This window comes from Sebastes umbrosus, chromosome 7 (genome assembly GCF_015220745.1).
Source record: "Sebastes umbrosus isolate fSebUmb1 chromosome 7, fSebUmb1.pri, whole genome shotgun sequence".
NCBI classification, from domain to species: domain Eukaryota; kingdom Metazoa; phylum Chordata; class Actinopteri; order Perciformes; family Sebastidae; genus Sebastes; species Sebastes umbrosus.
The window spans coordinates 1269207-1279465 of record NC_051275.1 but is presented as its reverse complement, the minus strand read 5'-3'; the positions used below and the strand labels follow the sequence as shown (position 1 = coordinate 1279465).

Genomic DNA, 10259 nt, shown 5'->3' with positions numbered 1-10259 from the left:
TCATACACTGCAGCTGGCACACCGCTGCATGCGAGGCACAAATGTTGTCGGTTAACGGTTAATTATTGGTTAACGAGGGTCGGTTATCGGTTAAGAATTTTTCAAAATGAGCTATTATCTCTACTGGAGACCCTTCAGTTCTAGGACTCCCAACCTGGGACTGTCGTTCGCATGCAACATTCTCTGCTTGACCTCAACTAAAAGGAAGGAGAAGTTAAACTTTACATAGAAAGGCAGATGCTAAACATCACTGACTTTTTGCTTAAATTCAGTAGAGATGCACCGATCCGACTTTTTCAGGCCTGATAGCGATACCTGGGCTTTGGGTAGTGGCCAATACAGAGTACCCATCCGATACCAGTGTTTAATTAATTAACTGTACGCTGGGATCATTCTTTTATGTGTAAGGAAACATCAGGCTTGACTTAAACGTTGCTTTGTTAACTTTGTAAAACAAAATGTAACAAATAAATGCATAGATATACATTGATTGAAATGTTATTCATTATTAAAATAATAAATCATACACCAACAACTTGACAAATAAGTCTACAATATTAATGGAAATTACAATTCAAGTGTGAATCTTTTTAATGCAGCAACAAATAGGTCAAAACTTAAACAGGAATTAAAATGGCAGTATAAAATGTATATATGGTATATAAACATATAATGGAATTTAATAGATCATTGTCACAGATATCCGATACAGCTATGGATTTGGTATCGGTATCGGTGCATCCCTAAAAGTCAGGTGTAAACTCATTACCGTAGCACTTAACTAGCATTGTTCAGTTGTTGTTTCAAATGTTATTTTGACTAATAAATCATATTATGTTGTGTTGTGTTGTGCTTATTTTCTCCCTGTAGAATTAGTGTTAAATATTATATTTGTATTAACACATTCTCAAAGATGAATCAAAAGAAAATATCATAAATATTGAGTTTTTCTACATTTACATTGTTGTTAGCCAGAATGTTCAAGCTGTAGAAAAAAGGTGCATCCATTCAGTATATGTTTGGTTTATTGATTTATGTGACCAACTGAACATTATTGGAATTCAATTTCTACAGGGAGAGGGCAAAAACAATGTATCCTCCACAAAATTAGCAATGAATTATTTTAATTAAGCCGGAGCAATTATTCCATTTATGCGATTGGCAGCCTCTCATTAAACAGCACATAGGACAAACCATTTCATCTGCACTGGAAGGGCCTTTCCTTCTTTCCTTCTTTCTTTTTTTCTTTCACAGCAGCTCGTTTTCATTCCAGTAAGTGATCACAGCGTGCAGTCATTCATCGACACGAGGCAGAGCCACTCTCACTGACAAACTACACCACAACCTTTTACCTCTGCATGTAATTATGCCTCTGGACATGCAACACATTCACTTAGCCTAATTAGAGAAGGACAAAGAAAAATTGTGCCATCATACTCCTAATGACTTCTTGTCAGCTAGAAGTACAAACTTTTCTTCTACAAATATTCTAAAATGTGTTGAAGGGTAAAAGTGTTTTCCTTTGGTCCACTGTGGCGTTTTTCCAGACTTGTGGCGTCAGCTAATCCCCTCACTGTTCAAGACACTGTCAGCACAAGAATGAACCAAGAGGCATTTCTGTCTCCTCCAAAAGCTGGATTACAGTAACAAGAAGATTACCCAGTTCCAACAACTCCGACAAGCACAAACATAAAGCTATCACAATGCCTCTCAATGTGTGGTGATTAATACAGTGTTATGGATTACATGCCCAAATAACAAAGAATCCCTGTGGTGCAAATTAACGCTCAGAATACAATTTGGATTTGTTTCACTGAAACCTCTGGACAATTATTTGTTTTCCATCTAATTTCACTATCTGCTCGGAATGAGGATCGGGTATTGAACAAACACAGATCTTTAACATAATACAACTGTTTGTCAGGGTGGGGCTGTAATGATGTGATAGAGGACTGGGCACACAGAGGTGGATCGTCTGTCTAACAGACCCCAGGCTGAAGCCCTCCGAGGTGCTGAGAGTGATCGGCTGCTGCGTTCCTCCTCCAGCCACTCATAAATCAAATAATTACATTGTGCTTCTTGAGGGAAGAGAAAAGTTTCCCCATTAAAAATGTGCAAATGACTAACTTTAGAGGCCTGTGCAGTTATTTTCTTATTGCAGGGCAATACAGATTCACCAAAAGCTTGGTTTGCATACATAACACTGGATTCTGCTCACTCTGAGCAGTGAATGATCATTTGGTTATAAATATTTTATGATGTACATCAATTAACCTTGAACTGTCTGCGAACGGCAGACAAACGCTCCCTGGTGAGGAAGCTCTGTCAAGTCCAGCGTACACTGTGCTGCTGTGATTGACAGCATTTTAAGAGCTGCTTTTGAGGGAGGGACGCTACTCTTCTTCTGCAGAAAAGCCAAACGTCGCTCATTTTATAGCTGTCTGCGGACTGTAATCCAGTCTGCAGAGGCTTTCATCAAAGCATTGAAAGTGTTTGGGAGTCAGGGTGAAGGGTCTGTCATATAATAATGATGATTAGTGCCCAGTGGCAGTGTTTGTTTGCCATCTATTTTTTGCCTTTGTTCATGTAATGCGTCTTTAAGCCTATCTTTCCAAGTAAAAGCACCTCTGCATGTTGAAATAGCTCGATATTAAAATGAGATCTGGCTGTAAAATCCCGAGGCCAACAGAGTTGAGGTACTTAATCTTTCATCCTCATTTGAAAGACGTTTCTAAGGAAAGCCAGAGGGTATGAAGCGCATGAAGTGGTCGCTTGTAGGTCCAACTCCTCAATTTCAAAGATAAATATCACGCTGGGACAAAGCCCCCGTCTCTGCCCTGCCATCACAGGACTGTCAGAAATGACAGAAGGAATACTTTGGTCCTGTACGACATGACACGAGGACAGGACAGGTGGGTGTCTCTGATCACATCACACTGCTGATTAGTGAGGAAGGCAGAGGGATGAGAGCAAAGCCAAGGGTCCCATTGATCACACAGATGCATTATGGGATGGTAAGAGCAAGCTGGGACGGTAAAGTACCTTAATCTGCTGCTACATACAGGCAGCACAGCCTTGTTTGTCACAACTGCTGCACCTCTTCAAGCTGTTCTCAAGTAATGCACTTTAATTTGTATATAACTCACAAAATCAATTTGTATGTAATCCACATAATTGTGCACCAGGAAGTATAAAGAGCAACAAATGCTGCGTAGGGAGGACGTCGGGGTGGATGGGTGGTCAGAAAACAACAGACATTTGCCCAGGACATCGCTGTTTGAGTCCTGTGTGAAACCAGAAGTTAAAGTTGATGTATTTGTCACGTAATTCCGTACTTAAATTACGGCACTTCCAGAGTTATTTTAACCCAAACCACAATCTTTTCCTAAACCTAAGTACATTTGTTGCCTAAACCTAACCAAGTTGTTTTCTGTAAAGCCTTAAGTTTATTTTGAAAAGACTGTATGCATGTAACGAGCTGAAATTGACACGTGCCGCTGGACATTCGTAGGAGAACGCACAAAAAATGGGGAATAACGTTTCGTAAAATATATATTGTATTTATACATGTTTACCATACGAACCGTTGTTTGAGGATTCATTGAACTCTTACTCTATGTATCACCTCAAATCTCAAAGCTGAAATATCATCACTATTCATCTGTATTCATTTTGATATTTTATTTAGTTTTAGTCTTTGTTTCTTAAGAAAAATGTACATTAGTTTGAGTGATATTTTTGTCATTTGATTATTGCTTGTTTTAATTCCTGTTTAAGTTTTGACCAATCTGTTGCTGCATTAAAAAGGTTCACACCTGAATTGTCATTCCAATTAATTTTGAAGATTTGTTTGTCAAGTTGTTGGTGTACGATTAATTATTTTAATAATAAATAACAATTCAGTAAATTTATGTTACATGGTGTTAAGTCAAGCCTGTTGTTGCCTTACACATAAAAGAATGTATCGGCTCGGTATCGGCCGATACAAAGCCCAGGTCTCGCTATCAGTATCAAGACTGAAAAAGTGGGATCGGTGCATCCCGAACAAAAATGAAAGATATTTTCTAGTTTTGTCAGTGAAATTTCAGTCTCATTTTCATGGCACCTGTTTTACTCTAAGCACTGTGAGGCTACAACTGTTGCCATCTTATTGTGCAACCCCTTAGTAAATATAACTGATTACCTAACTCTGTTGCTATTTGAACTGTTTGCACAGCGCTCACTCATTGTCACTGTTTCTCACTTGGCATCATGGCACCTACAGTATCTGTATTCTCCACTGCAGAGCAGAGGCTGGATTCGCTCACTTGTTCAACTAAAATATGATGAACTGCCTGGCTTTAGTTTGAGACAAGCAGTGAAAACATTAAAGCAATAATATTCCTCTAGCAAATGTAGAGTAAGATTTAGATGTTTGACAGCCAACATTAATCCTGCTCTCATTCCTGCAGATAGCCTGAACATGAAAATAACGTTAACTGAAAGTACAAGGTTAAAGGAATACATTTTGTGAAATATACTCATTTGCTTTTTAGCTGAGAATTAGGTGAGAAGATTGATGCCATTCTTTCATATCTGTATGGTGAATATGTAGCTGGAACCAGCAGCAGGTTACCTTAACACAGCACAAAGACTAGAAACAGCTAGAACATCTCAAGATGAAAATGCAGCTGCTTCATCTGAAAGTATGACCTAGTGCCTTGAGTTGAAAGTGAACAATGCCCTCCTACACTTGTGCTCTATAAAGCAGAAACCAAACAAAAAAAACATCCGACAGCTTGATTAATATGATTACAAAATTTGTGTGGCTGCAGCTTTAGTGAGTCAGCGAAGGTCCAGAGAGAAGAGCGCCGTATTCTTGGCCAGACGAAATGAACACAAGAGCAACTAAGGGAAGCGATATTTCTTAAATCCTTGAACCCTTTCCAATAACACTGGATTCATGTGACCTTTTCTAGTCTGGGAATAGTTTGCCGAACGTTCACACGGATTAAGCACAAAATCATTAAAATGGCCATGATGGCAGACAGACTGGACACATCCGAATGAGAGCCAAATGTTATAGCACCTCATGGAGTGTGAAAGGTTAACAGGGGAAGAAGCAAAGAGAAACCTCAAGCCAGAAAACAAGGAGCGAGAAACGCATTCAGTGTTACACTCATATCACACTTGTAGTTCTGCATTTCTTATTATTTACCATATACGTCACATAGACAGTATATACAGGACAGTTTGCTGATCCATCTTTTATTACCAGATCAGACTATTAAATGAACATGATGATATTTCACAGGCAGCAGTATCACGTCCCACTAAACCCTCTACCTCTCATCTCATCTCATCCACCTGCCTCCTCCAATGGGAAGTGACTCTGTGCTCTTGCATCCTGTTTTCCTCGTGGTGAAGTCAGGGAGCAGGTCCAGATGGTGGCTCCATTAGTCAAAGCAGTGGAGCCGCCCTGGCAATGTAAATACCCATGTCACATGCCGAGTAATTGATATGGATGATTACAAACTCGCTCTCATTCTCACTCATTGACTCCCAGGAAGAAGAACCAGGAAGTGTCAGTAAAAGATGCAAACTGGCTGCAGGTCAGTTTTTGAGTATTTCCCTGTAGCTTCCTCTTCAGCCCTGGAAACTGGGGTTAATACCAGTGTGCTGATCTGGACATCTTGCAGCAACACCATCTATTTCTCTAATAGCACAATTGACAAGTAGTTCAGTGCCAAGACTACAAACCTCAGCTGTATCCCAGTGTGAAGCAGATATCTTCATAAATGACCCGTTTATTTTAATGCAGAGGTAATTCATAGAAAGAGAAATGTGAGATGAAGGAAAAGGGATCATAATGTAAGTTAAAACTTTGGCCATTATTATTGCTTAACTGGAACTGAGCGACTGTATATGTATATTATCCGTTATTACTTCTCAGTCATGATAATGCTTGCACTGTTGTTATAATCAACATCATAAAGAGGCACACTGGGCACACAGTCAGGACTTAAATATGCTCCACAAATGTATATAAAACTTCTAAACCGCCCAAACTGATGACTCATGCAACTGTAAATGAATGGACCTATATTAAATGCAGTTCATATTTTAAACAAAGACTGTAGTTTATTATCAGGAGGGATGCAGCTCTCCATTCCTATTTCACAGGATAACAAAACAGATGCTAAGAACCATAAACATTAACTTACTGCTGAAGCCTGTTTATTTGAGACACTCAATCATGATTGGTTCAAGCATAGATATTGATTCTAGATGTGACCGAAGCTACCCTTGTATGGAGGACGAACCGTGCCAAAATGAAAAAGAAATGAATAAATAAATAAATGACTCAATAAATATATAAATATATCATTAAATGCAGCAAAAATAATATTACAAATAAATTTAGCCATTAATTAATTGATAAAATATGACAAATTGGTATTTCTGTTTTAATTTGCTTCTTTGTATAAATTACCTTATTTATTTATTCTTCTGTTTAATTTTCCCTTTTATTTATTTATGTATTTATTTATAATCATTTTTCAATATATTTATTTTTTCCTTTATTATTTATTTATTTATTTTCGAATGTATTATTTATTTATTTATTTTTGCATTTATTATTTATTTATTTTATAGTTATTTTTAAATGTTTGTATTTATTTATGCATTTATTTATTTATTTATGCACGATTTTCCCTATGCATTTTGCCCCTTATTTATTTCCCCAAACTTATTTATTTCTCCATTATTTTCTTCGTACATTTCTTTACACTTTTCTTGATTTATTTTATGCCTCGTCATGCAAATGAGGGGGCTGTCACTCAGCCTGTGTGCAGATCCGTACCTGTGTGGTACTGCTGACTGTACAACAATTTGCCCCTAGGGGATAATAATTCAATTCTCTAATTTAAAGTCAAAAATAAACTTGAATTCTTCTCACTTGTTTTGTAAGGAAATATAAATTCAATTCAATTCAATTTATTTTTGTATAGCGTCAAATCACAACAGAAGTTATCTCAAGATGCTTTATATATTGAGCAGGTCTATGACCGTACACCATAGTTTAGAGACCCAACATGATCCACCAAGCGCGCTGTGGCCAGGAAAAACTCCCCGATTAGTGGGAAGAAACCTGGAACAGAACCGGGTGCAGGGCGGGCGGCCATCTGCCGAGACCGGCTGGGGAGAGAGAGAGAGAGAGAGAGAGAAGCAGCCACAATAATAGCCCAGCAGCTGTAATAACTAATACAAGTAGGACTAATAACACAAAACCAATAGTAGTGGATGTAAAAGAGTGATAATACAACGATCAGAATTGATGTCATTGGGTCGTGATGTGATCAGACGGGCTTTCAAGCGGAGCTTCCAGCTATCTCAGTCCACCATACATCTGGCTAGCTCGCCAGCACTGTCCAGCATCTCTCCTCAGTACGTCCATGTATGTTGGTGTTGGACGTCCCTGTGATCGAAGCCCGTGTGTTGGTTCCCACAGCATCAGCATGCTTGCTGGGAGTTCTTGATGTCTTTGGCAGTGACCGAGAAGTCTCATTCTCCAAGCTGCCACTTTGTCATTTAGTCTTGGTAGTCCCTCGTACAGACGGAATTAATAATGATGGTAGCAGTTGGTGTCAAGCAGGCAGCAGACGCGGCAGCAGATGCAGCCACAATCCAGGTGACATCCAGATCCAGGTGAAACCCCGCTCCAAATGTACCCCTACTCCAGGTATAACCTCGCTCCAGGTATAACCTCGCTCCAGGTGTGACCCCGCTCCATGGTTACCTGCGAGACAAGGAGGCACAAGGACTCCCGGGAAGGAGTGAAGTTAGTAACAATGAATGGGACATGAATATATACAGAAAGAGAGAGGAGCTCAGTGTGTCATAGGAATAGTCTAGGCCTATAGCAGCTTAACTAGGGGCTGGTCAAAGACCAGTCCTAACTATAAGCGTTATCAAAGAGGAAAGTCTTTAGCCTACTCTTAAATGTGGAGAGGGTGTCTGCCTCCCGGACTGAAACTGGGAGCTGGTTCCACAGAAGAGGAGCTTGATAGCTGAATGCTCTGGCTCCCATTCTACTTTTGGAGACTCTAGGAACCTCAAGTAACCTGGCATTCTGGGAGCGCAGTGCTCTAGTGGGGTAATAGGGTACTATGAGCTCTTTAAGATATGATGGGGCCTGACCGTTTAGCGCTCTGTAGGTGAGGAGGACGATTTTAAATTCTATTCTTGATTTTACAGGGAGCCAGTGCAGAGAAGCTAATACAGGAGTAATATGATCTCTTTTTCTAGTTCTTGTCAGTACATGTGCTGCAACATTCTGGATCAACTGGAGAGTCTTAAGAGACTTATTGGAGCAGCCTGATAATAAGGAGTTGCAGTAATCTAGTCTAGAGGTAACAAATGCATGGACTAATTTTTCTGCATCGTTTTGACACAGGATGTGTCTGATCTTCGCAATGTTACATAGATGAAAGAATGCAGTCCTTGAGGTTTGTTTAATGTGAGAGTTAAAGGACATATCCTGATCGAAGATAACTCCCAGATTCCTTACAGTGGTGCTGGAGGCCAGGGCAATGCCATCTAGAGTAACTATATCATTAGATCATTTGTTTCGGAGGCGTTCAGGGCCAAGTACAATAACTTCAATTTTGTCTGAGTTTAACATCAGGAATATCAGGAAATTGCAGGTCATCCAGGTTTTTATGTCCTTAAGGCATGCTTGAAGTTTAGTTAACTGGTTTGTTTCGTCTGGCTTGATCGATAGATATAATTGGGTATCATCTGCATAACAATGAAAGTTTATGGAGTGTTTTCTAATAACATGGCCTAAGGGAAGCATATATAAGGTGAATAGAATTGGTCCAAGTACAGAACCCTGTGGAACTCCGTGACTAACTTTGGCGTGCATGGAGGACTCATCGTTAACATGTACAAACTGAGATCGATCTGATAAATAGGACTTAAACCAACTTAGTGCAGTTCCTTTAATGCCAATTAAATGTTCCAGTCTCTGTAATAGGATAAGAGGTGCTTACTAAGGGTAAAACTTCTTTAAGCAGTCTAGTTGGGATGGGGTCTAGGAGACAGGTAGATGGTTTAGATGAAGAGATCAGTGAAGTCAGTTTGTGGAGATCGATAGGAGAAAAGCAGTCTAAATATATATCAGGTTGTACAGCTGTTTCTAAGGTTCCTATGTTTGAGGATGAATTGGTACCAGTTGACGGTAGGAGGTGATTCATTTTGTCTCTAATAGTTATGATTTTATCATTAAAGAAACTCATGAAGTCACTACTACTGAGGGTTGTAGGAATACATGGCTCAATAGAGCTGTGGCTCTCTGTCAGCCTGGCTACAGTACTGAACAGAAACCTGGGGTTGTTCTTATTTGTCTCTATTAATGATGAGTAATGGGCTGCTCTGGCATCACGCAGAGCCTTCCTATATGTTTTAAGACTATCTTGCCAGACTAAATGAGATTCTTCCTGTTTGGTGGAACGCCATATCCTTTCCAGTTTCCTCGATGCTTGCTTTAGTTTGCGTGTTTGAGGGTTATACCATGGAGCTGACTTCCTTTGTTTAATTAACTTCTTTTTTAGAGGGGCAACAGAATCAAGTGTGACTCGCAGTGAGTCTGTAGCACTATCTACAAGATGATCAATTTGGGTGGGTCTAAAGTTAACATACGAGCCCTCTGTTATATTGAGACATGGTATTGAATTTAATGCTGATGGAATCACTTCCTTAAATTTAGCCACAACACTATCGGATAGACATCTAGTGTACACACTTTTGTCTGATGGTGTATAGTCTAGTAATAAGAATTCAAAAGTGATTAAATAATGGTCTGATAAAAGAGAGTTCTGTGGAAAAACAATTAAATGTTCAATTTCAACGTCATATGACATAACAAGGTCGAGGGTGTGGTTAAAGCGGTGAGTGGGTTTATGCATGACCCATCATGATGTTAAGTGTGTATCTCACTCAGACAGTTGAAGCTAGCACTAGGCTAACCTGGAAAGTTGAAGCTCAATGTAGACAATGAAGGGGGCCCTCCAGTAGGAAAATAAATAAAAGGACTTTGTTGGCATTTACAGCAATATTTGGAGTAACCCCGCAGGAACTTCTCAAAGATATAAATCCTACGACCGTTAGTCTGTGGATTAAAGAATCATTGAACTTGACACTTGAGAAAAACAGATCCCAGTTATCCCAGTTTCACACAATAGATAAAGAGAGGGAGAAACGGCTCCATCCACTTG

The 10259-nt window shown here is 39.4% G+C and overlaps 1 pseudogene; it reads right to left on the bottom strand.

Annotated features, from left to right (window-relative positions):
• Window positions 1-7936: 7936 nt before the first annotated feature.
• Window positions 7937-9950, bottom strand: LOC119490944 (annotated as a pseudogene).
• Window positions 9951-10259: the final 309 nt, after the last annotated feature.